Genomic DNA, 19,381 nt, shown 5'->3' on the forward strand with positions numbered 1-19,381 from the left:
AAGATCGAAATCTTCTGAAAGTTAATGGTAAAGAAGATTTCGATCTTGTAGACTTACTGGTAGGGGAAAAAACCCTGAAAAGTCATTGCACTTTTGTACACATTTGTTCTAAAGTCCAAAGTTGTGCGTACACAAACAGTCTTGGTCATCAATAATTGTCACCGACTTGAATCTGGAGTAAAATTTCATGTATGTCTGCCACGACACAATTATCATGTTGCAGACAGCATGTATGATATCAAACCAGTTTGATATTGTCACCAATTGTTTTATCGTCTGCAAGACAAGTGTCATTATCCAATCAGATTCATTTTCTTATTTTTTAATTCTGCATACTACGTTTTTAAGAAGTTATAATCTGACATATAATTTGTAAATTCAGTTGCTACATGATGGAATCCAAGCTCTTTCCTATCTTGTGGAATTTTTAATTATGATTGCTGTGATTTGAAGTGACAAGTGAAGAGTCTGAAAAGTGTTTTTATCTGAGAATATGACATTCCCTGATATTTCATATATATATTAATGATATTAATAATCTTAATTATTCCTCTTTTATACCCTATTTTATGATCCAAGTCTCTTATTTTTATGAGTAAAGGAAATTAAATTCTAATTAATCTATCATTAACAGACTAAACCCAGTTTATAGTTCCTTATAAAAAGAAAACTAATTAACCAACTTTTGAACGGCCAGCGGTTCCAGTTAATTTAATTTAACCACATGAGTCGCTATAAATTAAATATAATTTTCCAAATTTATATTTCGCTCAGTTGACCTCTTATAAGATGGTAGTACTGTGTTCACTGTTTCTTGCCCTTTAAGATAACTATAAATTTCAACTTTTAAGATTTTGCTGGATTTTTGGTATTTGGTTTAGAAAAGGGACTTCATTAAACTCGGTTTGCAAACTAAACATGTAGGATGTTCAGAAATATAATGATCAGAGATTTGGTTCACAAATCTTACTTGATCTCCTAATTGCCTATCTGTGCACCAAACAGCTAATGGCTAAGGTTTGTTTAAGGTCAAATTTGAGCCATGTTTAATAAATGCTACAAGGTGTTGAAACTGAATAGCCTTGATGAGGTGAAAAATAAACTAAAGTAGCCAGAACCATGTACAGGTGAAAGATATATAGCTAGTTAATATACAACAACTATTCTTAATCATTCTATACAGGTAACTAGAGAATAAACAACTTTAATTGAATTTTCTTCTTTCTTTTCTTTCATCAATTCTACATCATTATCATCACATCAACGTTCTTCTGTCATTTGTCTTGATTGTATTTTGAGACAGTTACATTGGAAAGGAAGGCCGAGATTATCACGTTTCTATATATTGCTTGCTATGTTAGTTTTCTAACATAGTTGGTTGTTAGCATAGAATTTGTTGAAAAACTATCCAGTTGATTGAAATAGCATCGAATGGATCATTATGGGACATTACTCAGTCAGTTGGATAACATCCTAATGGTGAGGTAGCATTCACATGTTTTGGTAGCAATTGGTCGGTTGGAAAAGCAATCACACTATCTTTAATTCAGCTTTTGAGTTGACAGGTTCCGATGGTATCTAATTGGTTAGAACAGTGTTGCATAGTATCCATTTTTATATACCCACATGGGGGGTGTATATTGCTGTCACTCATGTCCAAGGCACAATTCTTGACTGATTTCGACAAAACTTGGTATGGCTGTTTGTTATCACCGAAGGATAAACCCTATCGAAATCAGAAAAATCGAAAAAAAAATAATATGAGTTATTGCCCTTGTTCTTAAAAATGTGTTCAAGTCTGTAAACACTCTAGAAGGCCCCAAATATTTTTATTTAAAAGCTGCCAGTGGGCGTATATTACCTTGCCTGGCAAGCTATCTTTGCATGATAGCATCAAGTGGGATAACACAATAGTGTGTAGGAGCTGATGGTTAGTTGGATGGCAGGAAATGTTATGAAACAGAATAGATGAATGCAGCCAGATATACAATTCAAACCATTAGGATATGTCAATATTTTGACAGGATTAAAACGTTAAAATTGTCAACACAAAAATCATTCTAAATAGAGTTTAAAATATTTCTAGTATGCTTAATGTAAACACGTTTTAAAAGCAGTTTACATTCTTATAAATAGATTACCAATATGGAATATGAAATTCTTTGATCTTTTGATCAGATGTATACATTTGGAGAGTTAAAATTGAAAATGTAAATAATTTGAATTTTTGGTTGTTAATACACCTTAGCCTAGGGATGTTTATTGGAAACCAAAGTAATCAAGATTTAGTTGAATATGTGTCATTGTCTTTCTGCTCATCATAAACAATCACTGTCATCTGTCATCTTTCCATATTTTGGCAACCAATTTTACTTATAAAATGCGTATAACTTGTGTATTGGTTTTATGATTAAATGATTTAAATATTAAAAATTACCAAAGTTTTTGAATAATTTGCAAAGATTTATTGTTAATGGTACCAAGTGTGGTAGCATCTGGTTGAAGACCAAACCATCATGTGAGGTCGTGCCACCAAAAAGGGTTAGAAACGCAATAGAGCAGATGGTTTTTGTATGTTTCGGCTAGTTTATGAAAAGGTAGCTACTCTATTTCTATGTTTATTCAGATTTTATTTTGTGATGGTTGCACCTTGTGGGGAGTATTGTAAATAATTCTGTTAGAATATGATAAGACAGATGAAATGATTTAGGTCAATACATTTAACTTTTTACCTCTTTGATTGTAATCGGAGAAAATTCAACACATTTGTGACCTACTGTCTTATTTAACAGATTGACAAAACTTTTATACAACTCTATCTTACAATCTCAAGATCAGATTATTATTTTGCTCTGTTTCTGCTTTCACAGTTTAATCCATGCATGACACCATTTTGATTGTTGAATTCAGTTATTGTTGATCCAAATGGAGAAAATAGAGCTACCTACTAAGATGAAATTTAAATTAAAATGGTATTAGTTTTCATATGTTTCATGGTTATCTGGAAGTGAAGTGGAATTACACAAGGCACCTAAGATCTTTTCGATTTATATTTGCAAATTGATTGTTCATACAAAGAAGTACAAGGACATGAAGTAGTGAGGAAGTCTTGTTTATCTAAGGATTGTATATATTTTTGTAAGCTCGTCAAGTATTCTGAAATTTTAACATCATTATTTGACCAAGACTTTTGATATAGTTCAGCAGAGTTTAACTCAGTTAATTGTTGTAAAATGAACTAATAGAATTTGAGATTCTATCAGTTAAGTTAAGGACATCAGCTGTAAGAAAACAGGGTTGATATATTGTTGTACCAGATGTGATGTGTCAGTTACCAGTATTTTAGTTGATAATGTATCTATATTGTGACTGATATGTGTCATTGTTTACTGTATCAGTCTATCAATTGTTTTGAAGTGTGATCTGTATATTTATATATAAATAACAGTGTGACCTTTATCAATCAGATTATAGATTACCACTACTTCTGTGGTCTTTCTTTACCTCTTTTATGCTCTAAAGCACTTCAAAATCTGAAAATTTATATTAATTTTCAACTTGCCAGAACAGTTAACCTATGTCATGTCATTGAAATTATGTGGATTGACATTTAGATCTGTAAAGCTAATGCCCCCAAAACCTTATTAATTGAATCCCTCTGATCAAACAGTGTGAGGTGATCTAAGTTGTGGCATGGTACCATTGTTAGAAATAAGGTGAAAACGCCAATTTTAGTTTCACCAATATTAGATAAGTGCAATCTGCAGATATTACCATACCTCAACACCTTAGAGCATCTAAATTTCCAGGCACAGGCCACACAGTTAACTATTATATTATTATTAAGATTATCATTATTTCATTATATCTATATGTATAGATTTTATTAAGGGTAGATGTATATGAAAGTTTTGGTATTATTAATGTTGAATGTAAACTGATAATACTGTAAGTTATCAGGGAGGATATATCAAATTATCAACACTAACTTACATTTTATTTATACTTCCTTCTCTCTATCAACACTATTTATCACTTATCAAATATTTCTACCTTCTGTCTTCTGATATCAACTTAACCCTTGAATTATCCCTTTTACATTACTAATTCTCCAAACAAAGTGGATGAATTTATGTAATGTAGACAGACAAAATCAATGATGTACTGTATATGCCTTAAATATGACCTTCTCATTATCCATATTATTATATATGACTATATAGACTAACTTCAATTTCTTCATGAAGAATTCCACAGATAAATATTCTCAGGGCACTTGAACTAACTGTAATATAAATCCATTTAATACCAGGTCAGGACCAAGAATGAAAAGTTTTATACAGGCCTGTAGCCTGACCAGTATTCCTGGGGGGGGGGCAAACGTGCAATCGAGGGGGGCAATTTAGCAAAGCACCTTAATAGACGATTAAACGTCGGGAAACGGACTTTCATGGAGTATTTGAGATTCGAGATTATTTTTGTTAAAACACACAAGTTATAATACGATACATTTTTATTGCCGTTTTAGTTTAAACGTAGTCGGGTATGTTTTATGGCAAAACGTTGAACAAATACGTCCAAGTTAATTTTCTGGGTACGCTTTCTGTTGAAGGCAAGACGAACAAGATTGCGCTGGTGAAGCTGAGTCATAGATCGTCGTTGTGGTGAGTCAACGCGAGTAAGAGTTGAAAAGCTGCTTCCACACACAGCGGTACTAGAACCGAATGTGACAACGCTTGCAGCCAGTGCATATAATGTAGGGAAAGTTTTTGAAGAACAAGATTGGAGTCCTGATTTTCTGTCTTGGCAATGTTGCCTTGGAGAAATTGTTTTGACACCTCAATTGTTATGCTTCTCGAGGCCCTTTCCAGTATCACCTACAGCATGCTTCCAATCTGTGTAGCCTTCAGTGATGAATTTTTATGCACCCGCAGATGTATTGTGAAACACCCGACATGGAAATCAAAAAGGGGCGTCCCTTGACACTGAATACTCCAGCCATGGAAATTGATCATACCAGCTGTTACTAAAATGGCGACCAGACTTCGCTGGAAAATATTATTCTCGGTTGCTTTGGAACGTCTTCTTTTCCAATGTCACCTGGTACTCCTGTCTTTTCAGAGCATCTTGGTACTGCATCCGTTGTGTTGCCCGCTGTGGTTTTGATACCATTGTCAGTCGTAGTAGTGTCGGAACCATCAAGCAATTTGTCTTTTTTGATCAAATATTTATCCATTTTTCCTACGTTTGGTTGTTTGATTCATATGAATACAATTTAGGATAATATATGTCTATTAGTATTTATAATCAACCAATCAAATCTTTTGAATTTTGAGACGGGACAGATTACAATCCAGTATCAGACCAATAATTTTGTTACCAATGACGCTTTACTGCAGCCTTTTTATGATTTTCAACGAACTCAATTGTATCAAATTATCTATTCTAATGTAATTAAATTTAAAAATGTTATGAAAAGCTATGATGTCTGGTTTCATCCTCAGCTAAGTATAAACTGAAAGATATTTAAAAACAGTTCTTAAGTAGGCCTACAGATAGGAATACTTAGTATTTTGTTGAACCCTTTCGCATAACGCAGCCCTGAAGGCCATAACCTTATTTTTCATTACGTATAATCAAAATATCGAAATACTCATCATATGATCGACAATGCAAGATCAGCTGACTGGTGCACTTACAGGTTACAGGAAATTTATGGACTAAATTAAAAAAAAAAATGGTGTAAAAGTTTTGACACATCTTCAATAAAATAACTTGTTTACCAACAAAATTCTCAAGATTTTCAAAATATATGCTATGGAGTTATGAAGATAATGTTAATGTGGAATATGATTTATTCATTCATTTAATTTAGAGAAGATTATATGTTACTATCTTGATTATTTCTATATCTCCAGACATGCACATCTTTATCATAAATTCAAAACAAACTGCAAGGTTTTTAGGAAGCTGAAAGGTTAATGGAGATTTTATCTGTAAGTCTATTAATGATAATAATAAAAACATATTGCACCAGATGTTTACAATATAAAGAGACTATTAAAGACTATAGGTTATTAGAAAAGGGTTATCACATTTTTAACCTTATACTATAACACCTGGTTTAATCTGGTAAATTTTCTGTCATTTACTGAAAACAAGAATGACATTGAAATTTTGAATTCACATAGTATGAGGTATTTCTTGATGGAATTAGATCCCTAAGTTTGACAGAATTACAAAATTATCATGAAGAGAAAATACAAATATGAGTTAATAGAAATGTGGAATGGCATGGACAGGTGACTGCAGAAAAAGTGAGTATTCTGCACATGCCAAGAAAATGAAAATAAGTAATATTCACAGAACAATTCAATTTGACAACTGGGAATCATCATTAAAATTGTTTATTTTTTTCCGTTTTATTCTTTAACATGCAAGCAGTTACCCAATAGGCAGTTACTCACTGTACTGTTGTACTGTAAGGTTAGTCTGGCTTGATTTCAGATTTAATGAAACAGTATGGATTGGATTTTGACAGATCTAGTTTTCCAAATTATAATGAACAGTACCTAAGTTGTTGCTTGATTACGTGGTTGAGGCTTTAGGTTGTGAATAAAAATTGATATGCTACCATATATTTAATTAAATTATTTTTCTTGACAGCATTGTCTGTTACCTGTTCATGCTTTGAAATCCTATTACAAGAGGGAATGATGTTCTCCTCTTTTCTTATCTCTAAATCAATGACTAGAATTGTCTTTAAAAATAAGTAGAGTAACAAGGATGGGGCATGAAAGCAGAGACTTTAGCTCTCTTTAAATTCAAATTTGTAGAAATAACTCTCGATTTGCTCAAGTTCTCTATAATATAATAATTGATGTTTTGTCTATGATAAGACATAATGAGAAGGATGACATCATGTTAAGGTTGTTTGGGTCGTGTTGAACTAATTAGTTAATTAGTTTATGAATTTCCCACTATAATTTGTGACAAAAAGTATGTAAACACGCACTTAATTGTACTTCTTAACCTTATATTTAGAGTTGGTGTCATAATTTGATATAGTGGTGTATGTATTAATTATTATGGAAATGAATTCATTATGGAGGTCAAATTATCATATATGTTAAATATCTGCCATTTATTAAGTCTGTTTCTTTCCCTAGTAATAAATCTCAAGTTATTCATTAAGAACACATTATTCCTAATATGGGCTAGGAGAGATATCAAATTTATAAAGTGAACATCAAGCAAACTGCAATAAAATATTTTTCACTTTTCAGTGAGGTCCCTAAAATGACATACCAAACATCTGAAAAAAAAGGACGATCTGTTACAAGCAGATGTTGTCTCTTGCATAATTTATCATAATACTAACATTGCCATGAATTTCATGCTGAATAGAAAGGGTTATAAGAGTTTTCTTATCACTGTCATTTCTAACTTCCCCCCACCTTTACAACATTCAAACAAACAGTTTTCTTATCACTGTCATTCTAACTTCCTCTCCACCTTTACAACATTCAAAGAGACTTTAAGCAAGGTAAATGAATTATGTAGAATGTATATTGGGTTGTTGCTTGTTAAGTAAAGGGTAGTGACAATAATATCTTAGTGATTATAGTAATTAAACATTCTATTCTGATTAATCCCTAGCTATTTACATTGTCTACTTGATAAATTCTATTAAGGAAATTTATTGTAGGAGATTTAGAACAGTTTACCTGTCATGCAATCTAATTAAATCAAGTATTTTGTGCGTGGTAAACAAGTTCATGTTGGAAATGGCTGAGATCATGGAAAAGAGCATAGAACAAACTCTGATAAGCAGAGATTAACTTTTCATCCTCTTACCTACATGTAAGAACCACCATGTCATTGATAATGTCTCCCCAATAAAATTTTACAGCTTGCACACTTGCCACTGGTCTAGCAGTAGGCTTTACATAGGTTCACTCAACTGATTATTTTAAAAAAAACAAGCCAGGAATTCCTCAAAACAAAAGAATACAGGCTTATGGTTAATTTAGAACACTTTTTCATTTTCATTTAAATTATACCTGAAAATATTTGAATAGTATGCTATTTATATCTATGTATCTTCTTGATCAAACTACATTTGTTTTAAAAAGGTTAATTAAAAACAGAGTACTAATTGTTAATTAAGCAGTTTGACCTAGTTTTTGGTATTTGGCTTTATAATGGCTCAATATTATTGAAACTTTTGGAATACGTAGGAGACATATTTCTCTACAATTAAGCGTTTATTTTATTCAAATCCGTACAGTAGTTTTCTTACAATTCCAGAAAGTATAACAAACTTAAAAACCACCTGTAATGTTTTTAAATATTTTGGCGTTAAGAAATTCTTAAAGATTCTTTTAGCTAAAACATTCAGATACATTAAAGGGCACATATATCTAAATTTTATTGTATAGTTTTCACAAATTTGAGGAAAAAAATTTGTTGACCTACAAAAAAGGGGTACGTCCCTTTAAGACTGTTCATGAGTAAGGTATTCTTTAGATGATTAAAAGTAAAATTCCATAACAAATCCTGGTTTTGTAGAGTGGTACACTAGTCTCAATTAATCAGGGTTTTAAATCAATGCTCATTGTTAATTTATAGTATTGTAGTATAGTTTTATCTTTTATGGACCATCAAATCAGAATTAAACAATTCCATCAACACTTTCTACTTACACTATATATACAATTAATCTACATAGGGTATGAAAATTAATCAAGTATAGTCAACCAGTTCATGGATAACTAGGACAAGCTCATTGTTCAAAAATAATGAGGGCAGGATTCCAAAAGTTTACTACTATAGCCACCAGCACATGATAAAGTGTTCTGTTCTTTTGACATCAGAATAAATCGAGTGGTCTGAGCTAATTCTTTTGATTTAGTGAAAACAAAATATTTTTTCACAACTCTTTCTTTGAGTTTGAATTGGATGTAAACAATCATGACACTAAATAATGACAAAAGTTCCATGTGAAAGGAAACCTTTCAGGAATTCCTGGCATGTGCAGAAATCATTTCAGATCACTTGCCATTTATATCACACCAATGGACATTGCTGTTTTCGTAATATTTTACAAGTTAACTGTATTTGTAGGATTTCAATCATCTTAATATTGCCTTACTTTTTTAATTTACAAAACGTCACAGTTTTCATCTGAGGTTAAAAAAATATGTAGATTCAACTGATGTTATAAATATTTGAACATGTACCCTATCTTATATTCCTTTCAAAGCCAGGAAAGAAGAGATATAACAGAATGATATTGGGACTCACAGGAATTGATCAACATGTAATGTAATCTAGAGTCTGTAGGTAAATCACAGGACATATATAATTAATATAGTTACAGACTAATCATCCTAGTCCGTCCTTGTTAGTGGTACACAGAAACAATGTCATATATGATGGACAGAGTACCAAGCAAACCTTACAATCCATAGTGTTTCTTTCATGCTTTTTCAAATATTGAAAGTAGGGTGACATCATGATTCTTATTAGAATTTTACGATTTGAGTAAAAGTCAAATGGAGATTTGAAATGTATGAAATAAATGGAGTTTTACGTCCTACTTTTCTGCACCATGTGAGCTAATGAAGATTAGCAACGCCATGCAGGGTGCACTGAGGGAAATTTTGCCAGGACAGTGGCATCAGCCAGCTCTTTTTTGATTTCCAACTGTCCTAATGTTTGAGTATTTGTTGTAAAGAAGATGGCTGCTTAATGAGCATGAAAGACAAGGTAACATTCACCAGCACTAACCAAGAAATGTAGTGCATGTTGCATGTTTTTTAAACATTGATTTCTTGAAGAAGAAGAACTAAAAGAAGTTGTCATCAAAACATCTTTAACTTATCTCAGATCTCATCAGATTTTTAAAAGCATGCTATGATTCATCCAAATTTTTCTCCTTACCACTCTGAGCAGTGCAGCAGGACTTCAATAAAGTGTGAATCTGGCAGCACTGCCAACTTCTTCAAGCTGAATCAAATTCATTCTGACAATGTCACTTAACATTGGAAATGATTCAAGCCTATTTTATAATTTTGTAATATGAACACATGTTGAATAATTTCTCATAGTTTATAATCTTGAAAACATGAAAAATATCTTGTATCTTATGAAACGAATCTTGATTTTTTAAGGACCATTAGCTTGATAAGAAATATACCAAAATATGGTGCACCCTGCTGGTGGTAGCTGATAGAAAACACTTCCTTTATACTAGTATAAATTCTAACATGAATGGATATATTAGTTTGAGTGGAATCTCTACACTTTAAAGCTGACATATCATATTTTCAATTGCTCTTTACTCTCAGATTGTTTGATCATGATGTTTTTGGATTATGAGAATATTTAAAGGTTAAAATAGAGAGAGGTAAGTTGTTTCAGTATTACTTGTATAAAATGGTAGAATAATAAAAGAAAGGTGTAATTTGGTAATCATTGACTAGAGTAAAATAATATAGTTTGATAGAAAAACACATGCCTCTCAGTAGGGATCCTAGTAATATCTTTAATATGATGATGCTATGAGAAAACTAAGTTATACCCGACATAACAGCAATCAGAAAGTCCATAAGATATCATATATAGTAGAAAAACTGATGGAATTAAACCACAGCAAGGTAAATATATTGATGCCCTGGTCGTTTTTTAAGATTACAGTTTGTTACTTTAATGAATACTTTGGTAATTTAAGTGGATTCTATTCTGGCAATACCTGGTATATAAATTTGTGGTGAGCAATTGTCTGTACTGTCATATACATAGCTAACTGTGTAAAATTTTTGATTGAATAATTATAAATTTTTGCTAAAATTTATTCAATTTATTCACTAATTAATACAATCTATCTATATCTTTTCTTATATTAACTTTTGTCAAAACTATCATAAAAACTAACTAATAATGAATAATACCATTATAAGGAAACTAATACCATTATATAGAAACTAATACCATTATATAGAAACTAACACCATTATATAATACCATTATATAGAAACTAATACCATTGTATAGAAACTAACACCATTATATAGAAACTAATACCATTATATAGAAACTAATACCAGTATATAATACCATTATATAGAAACTAATACCATTATATAGAAACTAACACCATTATATAATACCATTATATAGAAACTAACACCATTATATAGAAACTAATACCATTATATAGAAACTAATACCATTATAAACAAACTAATACCATTATATAGAAACTAATACCAATATATAGAAACTAATACCATTATATAGAAACTAACACCATTATATAATACCATTATATAGAAACTAATACCATTATATAGAAACTAATACCATTATATAATACCATTATATAGAAACTAACATTATATAGAAACTAAATCCATTATATAATACCATTATATAGAAACTAATACCATTATATAGAAACTAATACCATTATATAGAAACTAATACCATTATATGACACCATTATAAGGAAACTAATACCATTATATAGAAACTAATACCATTATATAGTACCATTATATAGAAACTAATACCATTATATATAATCTTCAGCCTATCTGAAACAAATATTGAAATGACCAACCCAGCCAAAGACATGTTCCAGACCAAACAGAAAATATGTCTCTTACACCAACTCCTGAATTCCAACCAAATTCCTTTATCATGGGTCATTTTTCAGATTTAGAATGAAGTAGTTGTATTGTGATATTTATATGATGTAGTAAACTATAGGGAGTTATTAGATGATAATATATTGGAGAGTATTTATCAATGAGATAATACTTGTTATACAGCCTATAATTTCTCCTTGGAGAATATCATCATTTATCATAGAATAGTGATATATGTTTTTTAGAATGTTGACATTTCATGTGTCCATGTGAACTTTGTGGCTGGAGTAAGAGCTCATTTTCTGGGTAAAACTGTGTAAAATAACCATTCTGTCCATTGAGCTTGTACATATATTAAAGATTTCCAGTAAGACATTCTATTCTGACCATCATGGAGGCTGTATCAACATTTTCTGTTCTCTTTGACAATCTATTAAGATTATATTTAAGAGATCCTTTGAAAATTCCAACTCTTACTATCACTCGTATGAAACTTGTTGATCTAACTATCTATTTGGATAGAGTTCGTTTCAAACCTTCCATTCTGACTACCATTCACCATTCTGGCTATCTATTGAGACTAGATAAAGGTGAAATAATAGAGCTGTTTGTTTTTATCAAATCCTTCCTATTTATCAGTGACATTTAAACAACATATCACATTGATGGATCAGTATAGCCATGTTCTAGAATATAACAAAAATATGTCTGCAACAGCAAATTGTTCTTTTTTTATTATTTTGCTGTATTGATGAGAATGACCTACTTTGAAGCAAATTAATAGTTATTATCACATTTTTTATAAAGAAAAAACAGAAAAAGGCTGTGAATAAAGCTCTTGTAGTATGAAAATGTTACAGACGACTTGGCTGCCATACAATGGCATATCGCTACTTTAAAGTTTTACATGTCAGACTTAAGGAATGTTTCATGCAATTTTCTACCAAACATTCAGATATATGGGTATATTTTTGTATACAGAATTATGGATTGACAATTTGTTAATTGTTTGTATTCATATGACCATTTATATGGTGGACATGCACTCACATATCTTTTTGATACTGGTACAAAGAGAAATGCGCTGGAAAAGCTGTTTTAAGCTTCTTAAGATTTAACCATATGGTTGAAGCTCACTGTCACCAGTAATAGTTAACATGCAAAATGATATGCAATTACTCTCAGTGACCATAGACCTTCTTAAAATTACCTGCAGCTTCTGAGTTTGCTTCAAGAGATATTTCAACCATTTTAATTGTAAGGAATATTTGATTTATGAAGAATTCAAGTTGATTTAAAGCAGATTTCTAACAATTTTTAATCATGATGCCATACTTAAGATTGTTGACAGAAGGAACTTGACCTTAGGCCTGTCTGGCTTACAATTTCTTGGGAATTTCTTCTATTAAAATGAAGACAGTATCAATCATTATTACAGCAATAGAAAGTAAAAGGTTAATGAATTTATTGAAATGAAATATATGGTAGATTAGAAACTTAGAATGATCTGTAGCTTGTTTGTCTCGAGGTTCATCTTGAGGGAGTCTACATCATTTATGGATTAATAACTTCCCTTTTCTCTCTTCTCCTTGGTCAGGGACCCGCGGTGGCTCAGTGAGTTAGATGCTTGCTCCCGGCATAGGTCGAGATAATAACTTCGGATTCAACCCGGTTTCCCCCTGTCAGTGATGCAGGTAAGAGGGGCTGACATGGAAAAAGCGTCTAGTCGTGCTACGGGCTGTGCACATTAAAGATCCCTGGACAGTTGGAAATCGTAAAAGAGCAGGCTAATGCGGCTGTCCTGGCAAAATTTCCCTCATGACCCCCTGCATGGCGTTCCCCGTCTTCCTTAGCCCACAAGGTGCAGAAGAGTTGGACCTAAAACTCAATTCATCTCATTTCATATTTTCTCTTTGGTCATATCAATGAGAACCAGACCACAACTATTACGTTTAGTATTAAAATATAACACAATTCATCAACTAGGAAAGTAGACCTCCCACTGTATCCTGAAAGACTGTCTAAGTAAATTAATAAAGTGCAGAAATGTAGGCTGAAATCTTCAATCATTTATTTAAAAAGTTGTGGTTTGACAAGTTGAATGTATATGTTCTATAGTAATGAAATATTAATAGAAATCTTATCAACTGTAGACTATATAGAAACATCGTGTTTTTTATCAGATATTTCTAAAATAAACACAAAAATCCTTTTGCAATTTCCTATATATTCTCAAATAAAGAATACAAGAGCACTAGCACTGCAATATTTGTAAAACCAACATAATGAAACCCCATAATTTACGCGGGAGAGAATTGATTAGCTATTGGCACTGGAACCAGTGGGTCTTCAACCTGCATATACTTCATTTTCTCATTAGATTTATACTTTTATATTTTTCTTGGAATTCAAACATGACAAAATTGTAATGGTTCTGTAGTGGTAACTAGTGGTCAGCCCCTACATTTACCTATACTATCCATGATACAACAAATAAACTGACAATAGTAGACAATCAGAAATTAAATAATAATAATTTATTGTGTAAATTACACCACAAGTGGTCAAAGCAATACAAAAAACAAAAACAAACCAAAACACAATAATGTGAATGATGACAAAATACAGGAGTTACAAAAAACTACATGAAAAATATAAATGAGCAAAATACAAAGTACAAAAAAAGCAATATTTCAATACATGAAAAATATACATACAAAATACAAAAAAAAACACAAAAGTGGCAAAATACTATATTATAATATACATAATGGGACAGGACAATGAATATCTTAATACAAAACTTAATATCTATGTTATTACTCTCTTTTAGTTTCTGGGACAATTTCTATCTTTGAATGCGTGAAAGATGAAATTAAAGATGTGTATTTCAAATCTTGTATATCTTTAAAACAATTACAATTGATAACACTAAGATAACTAACTGATCTGTATTATAGCATTGGAATTTAGTCTGGTTTTCAAAATTAAAAGCTTTTGTCATTTCACATGCATACACTTTCACACAACATTTTTCTTTTAATTGACATATTTTATCATGTTTCATACATTTGTTGTTTCCTATTTTTAATGAATCATTTGGCAGGAGCTCAACTTTCAAGCTATAACCTGATATTGTTACATTTAATATGATTGTATAACCCTTAAGCTAAAATATTTCCCATTTTTCTCTTAAAGAATCAGTTTTGACTTGATGCATTCTGTTAGAAATCTTGTAATGAAGACCTGAGGTTGGATTAAGAGATAGTACCTTCAGATATTCCAATACAGATTCTGTTGTTAGTGGTGCCTGTTAAAATTGTTCTTTTGTCTGGTTTGGTTGTTGTTTTAAAAATAATCCAGAGAATGTGGTATATATATATATATATAAATTAAACAGGTTTAGATAAACTTGAATTCAATGAAGGCCATAAAACTGCAGGTATATCCACCCTGTTGACAAAATTTTCATATTGGTTTTCAGCTACATCTCATAATATAACTATTGTCTGTCATATACTCTTTTCAGGTGGCTTTTGTTTACCTGGCCAGCAATGTCAAGGTCAAATGAGCATCAAGTTGAAGGTCACTTACCTGATAAGTACTATAATTAGTAACAAAGAAGATACCACACTGTTAGTCAGCCTGTGATATTCTCAGTGTATTAATTGTATTAATGAATAATCAGACTAATTGAGACATTATCAAGTGAGTTGGAGTCGTGGAAAGTTTGCAACAGCAAGGTGAGATGCGTTTTTATTGTTATGTTTTGTCTCTTTAGCTGTTTATTACCTTTAGTCACACCTTGATAGTATATTCAAATATCTAGGTCAGTTGACAGGTAACATTCTTTACTTCTCTACTTTTTTACTCTAACCCTTATGTGTTCATCAAGCAAAAGGATTTAGATTCTCTTAGATTTGTCCTAAGATGACACTATCAATGTCTTAAATATTAAAGTACAATTTATATTATATTTACTATATGGCTATTGTTATGACTCATGTAAACAATATAGTTACAAATTTGAACTTTCATGTTAGTTGACTCAATTAAAATAACACATTGTACAATCTCAAAATGACCATTACAACATGTGTATGATAGGTTTGTTATCACATTATCACAAAGTTATTCCAACTGATGATTTCAGTCAATTTATTTGTTGTTAAATGTATATTTAAACCGAGAATCTAGTATCTTAGAAAAACAGCTTAATTTGCTTCTAGTAACTCCAAATGAAAATATTTTGTTGAACAAATTTTCATTTATTGCTGTGTTATTTAGGAATTATTTAATCTGAAAACCATCACTGGCTTTTATTTTGTTTTTAAAAAACATGGAATTGTTCTCACTGAAATATTTGTATTAAAGAAATGCTTGTAGTTGACATTTACTACCTTCCTCTAGAATTTTATAGCAAATATATTGTTAACTGGGAAAGATTAGCATATCTATTAATCACTCTAAAAAATAAACTGGCTAACTTTTATTAAACACAACTTTATCGTTGCTGAAACTTTATGCCTTTTAGAAGTCTGCATCTTTTAAAATCATCACTGTCAACTTTCGGACAGTTTATGTGCCCACATCTCGTTTATGTTTAAGATAATTTTATTCTCTAAGTTCTTAAATGGTGAAAATGCAATGGGTCCTTTAGTTTTCAACCAATTTTCATGAAAACACATTTGCCATTCATGATTATAACTGATAGATTTTTTGCATTTATCAAAAATTTAATTAATTGGATCTCAAATTGCAGAATTTCCTTTCAATTTTGAAAGAATAATTTCTCTTTAATAGAATGTTTAAAACAAGTAAGTAAATTAGAATTGAAAGCAGAAATATATCTCAGTAGGGTAATCCTAGCCACAAGCAATGAAACAATCTAACTATGATGTAGGATAGTTAAATCATTTACAGTAATCCTTCTACATGAAAGTTCCATTGTGTGAAAGAAGTTCTAACAAGCAATGTTTATTTCTAGGCTTTATTTGATGTCTATGAGATTGAGTTAGAAAGCTTCTAACCTTCTCTCAACTCTTGTCTTTTGAAGACTTTGTTATTTCTATGGATTACTGTCTGCTGTGTTATTCTATTCATGTTTAAGATGATGGATTAATATTTTTATCACCTGTTTTTTTCACTGTAGTATAAAAGAATTATTTCTTCTCAAATTCTTATTTCTTTTTCAAATTTCATTCATTGCACTTTTGCTACCGAAGTGCATAACATCAGATTGTAAAATATTTCCTTTGCATTATGTACACAGCACACACTTAGATCTCGATGACCCAGGAAGGCTATTGGACCCATTAGATGTACACCTCATTTGTTGTCAAACATTACTAACAAGTTGCAATTTGGATAGATATATGTTGCTTTTCTCTGTTTGATTGCCATTGAATGGCACATTTCAACATTGAAGCATGACGTTTATGCATCGTGCAAGTTCCATGGCTAGTTAGCTTCTATAATGTGCAGTAATCCTTGTATTGCTATTTTCTTCACCATCTTGGCATTGATTCTGACCGGGTCATAAAACGAGATGTTCTGGAAGATGTCAAGTTGTTTCACAGTCTGTTGCTTTATCTGCTAGACAATCATGTTATTTATTAGCTGCTAGTCTGTCATTAGTGAACCTTCAACATTCTTCAGTATTTTTATTGTAAAAATTGACAGAATTTCACCTATACACCAGTTTTAACAAATGTTCCAAGTCTCTATCAGTATATTTAATATATAAAGACATTTCTTCTGCTTCAACAACTCTTTGATGTTCAGATTGAAAGATAAAACCCTGGTGCATCTGTACTAAATGAACTAGAATTATATTACAAGTCTATCATTAGCTACATCATGGACTGCACCTGTGTTTCTGGTCACTTATGGTCAAGAGTCTGTTTGAAATTAAGCAGATGAACGAATTGAAATGCATTTCATCTTCATTGGTGTTCTTTTGTCAGTTATCACTCTTGCAAGTACATTTCAACCACAAACATTGGTTTAAACTGTTAAAATTGATATAAATTAGTAATCTAGAAATATTTGTATATTACTCTACAGTTATTGTATTGAGCACAGTGACAATATTTTATTGTAAATTAGTAATCTAGATTATATTATCAACATCTATTCTGTTTTTTATGTTTGTGTATAATTTCAGAAGTCTTATTGTAGCTCTTATGGAAGTTTTTAATATTTGTGTTTCAGAGAATGGGAGTGAAAAAGAGAGGTTAAGAATATAATTTGACCAAGTCAATATTTTAATTTTGCTACCTTTGAATTCCATACCATGTTATTTTACTGTGTCCAGCTGGATGACCCTCAGTATTTTGTTGACCTTGATATCCCTGTGGTGCAGTTAGCTCTAGTTGTTTTTGTAACAAATGTAAGGTGAAGAGGATGGTTTGAAAAGAGAATCTTAACCTCACCTTTCATGTTACTGTTAAAACTGTTTATTCAAATGGTTAAAATTGTAATATGAACATGCTAGCAAGTCTGCTGCTGACCACTGACTGGTCATTTGACATTCTGTAAATATTTATGTTCAAATTTTATCATGTGAAAAACTCAATCTTATCTTCTTCTGTGGAGAATTACTTGCATGTTGGTCTTTAGAACTCTGTAGTTGACCTTGTACTGGAAGCTAGAAGTCCAGGAGGCCTGATTAGTAAAGTAAATAATGCTTATAGAGTACCAGACTAGAATTTGATATGATTATATTTAAATATATAACAAAAATAATTATTTAATACTTAAAAAATAAAACACCTTCATATTGGAAAAAATATTAGAAAAAAATTAAAACGTTTGGGGTATTTGAAATGCAAGAATCATCATCAAATATTCAAAATTTCCTAATATACGTAAAATAACCTAGTAAATACTTTATTAGAACATTATGCCATCATATATTTTATTAAATTATTTATAAATTGCCAGTCAATATGATAAGAGATATGATCAGGTGTTATTGAAGACAGTACCCCACTTGTACCGTTAGTACTGGTAGTAATACCACAATCTTGTCTTAATCAGCACCATTATTATTTCAACAGATCCTCTCTAGGGATGAGGTATAAATACAGGCTGTTATGTGATAGCATATCATTAGGGAGTAGGTATTATAAAGCTTTTCCATGCCTTGTTAGGAAGTTACAATGAGAATCAAAATAACTTTCTAATGACCTAATAAGGGTTAAAATTTGTCTTCGGAAATTCATGCCACATGAAACATGGCTATTTTCTGTAAAAACTGAAGTTCTACATATGTTAAATAAATATAACAAACATGTCTGTATTCAAATTAAAACAATATGTTACTTAAAGGGTCTCTGACACCTCCTTGAATTTATCTGTAATGTACCTGATGCCAGTGTTGATATAGGGTCAGTATTGTTTGGTACTGGTCAGTCTGTTAGTCACTGGTAATTGTTTCCTGATAATAAAACCATTTCCTACAATTCTATAGAATAATGAGATATAATCTGTTGGAAATTAACCTCCAAGTCTTGACTTTATCAGAACCTCATATATCAACTTAGTACCTGGTTTTAGATTTGACTAGGGCACATTTTACAATTGCGGCTAATTGTGGCTTCTATTCGTGTATTAGAATTGATATAATGAGAATTTATGTGTATCGAATTCCATTTAAATTGGGAATGAAGATCTTTTTGCTGTATATTAAAACCTTCTGAAACCCACATGATGATTTTATAAAT

Source organism: Lottia gigantea (assembly GCF_000327385.1).
Source record: "Lottia gigantea unplaced genomic scaffold LOTGIsca_45, whole genome shotgun sequence".
Lineage (NCBI taxonomy): Eukaryota > Metazoa > Mollusca > Gastropoda > Lottiidae > Lottia > Lottia gigantea.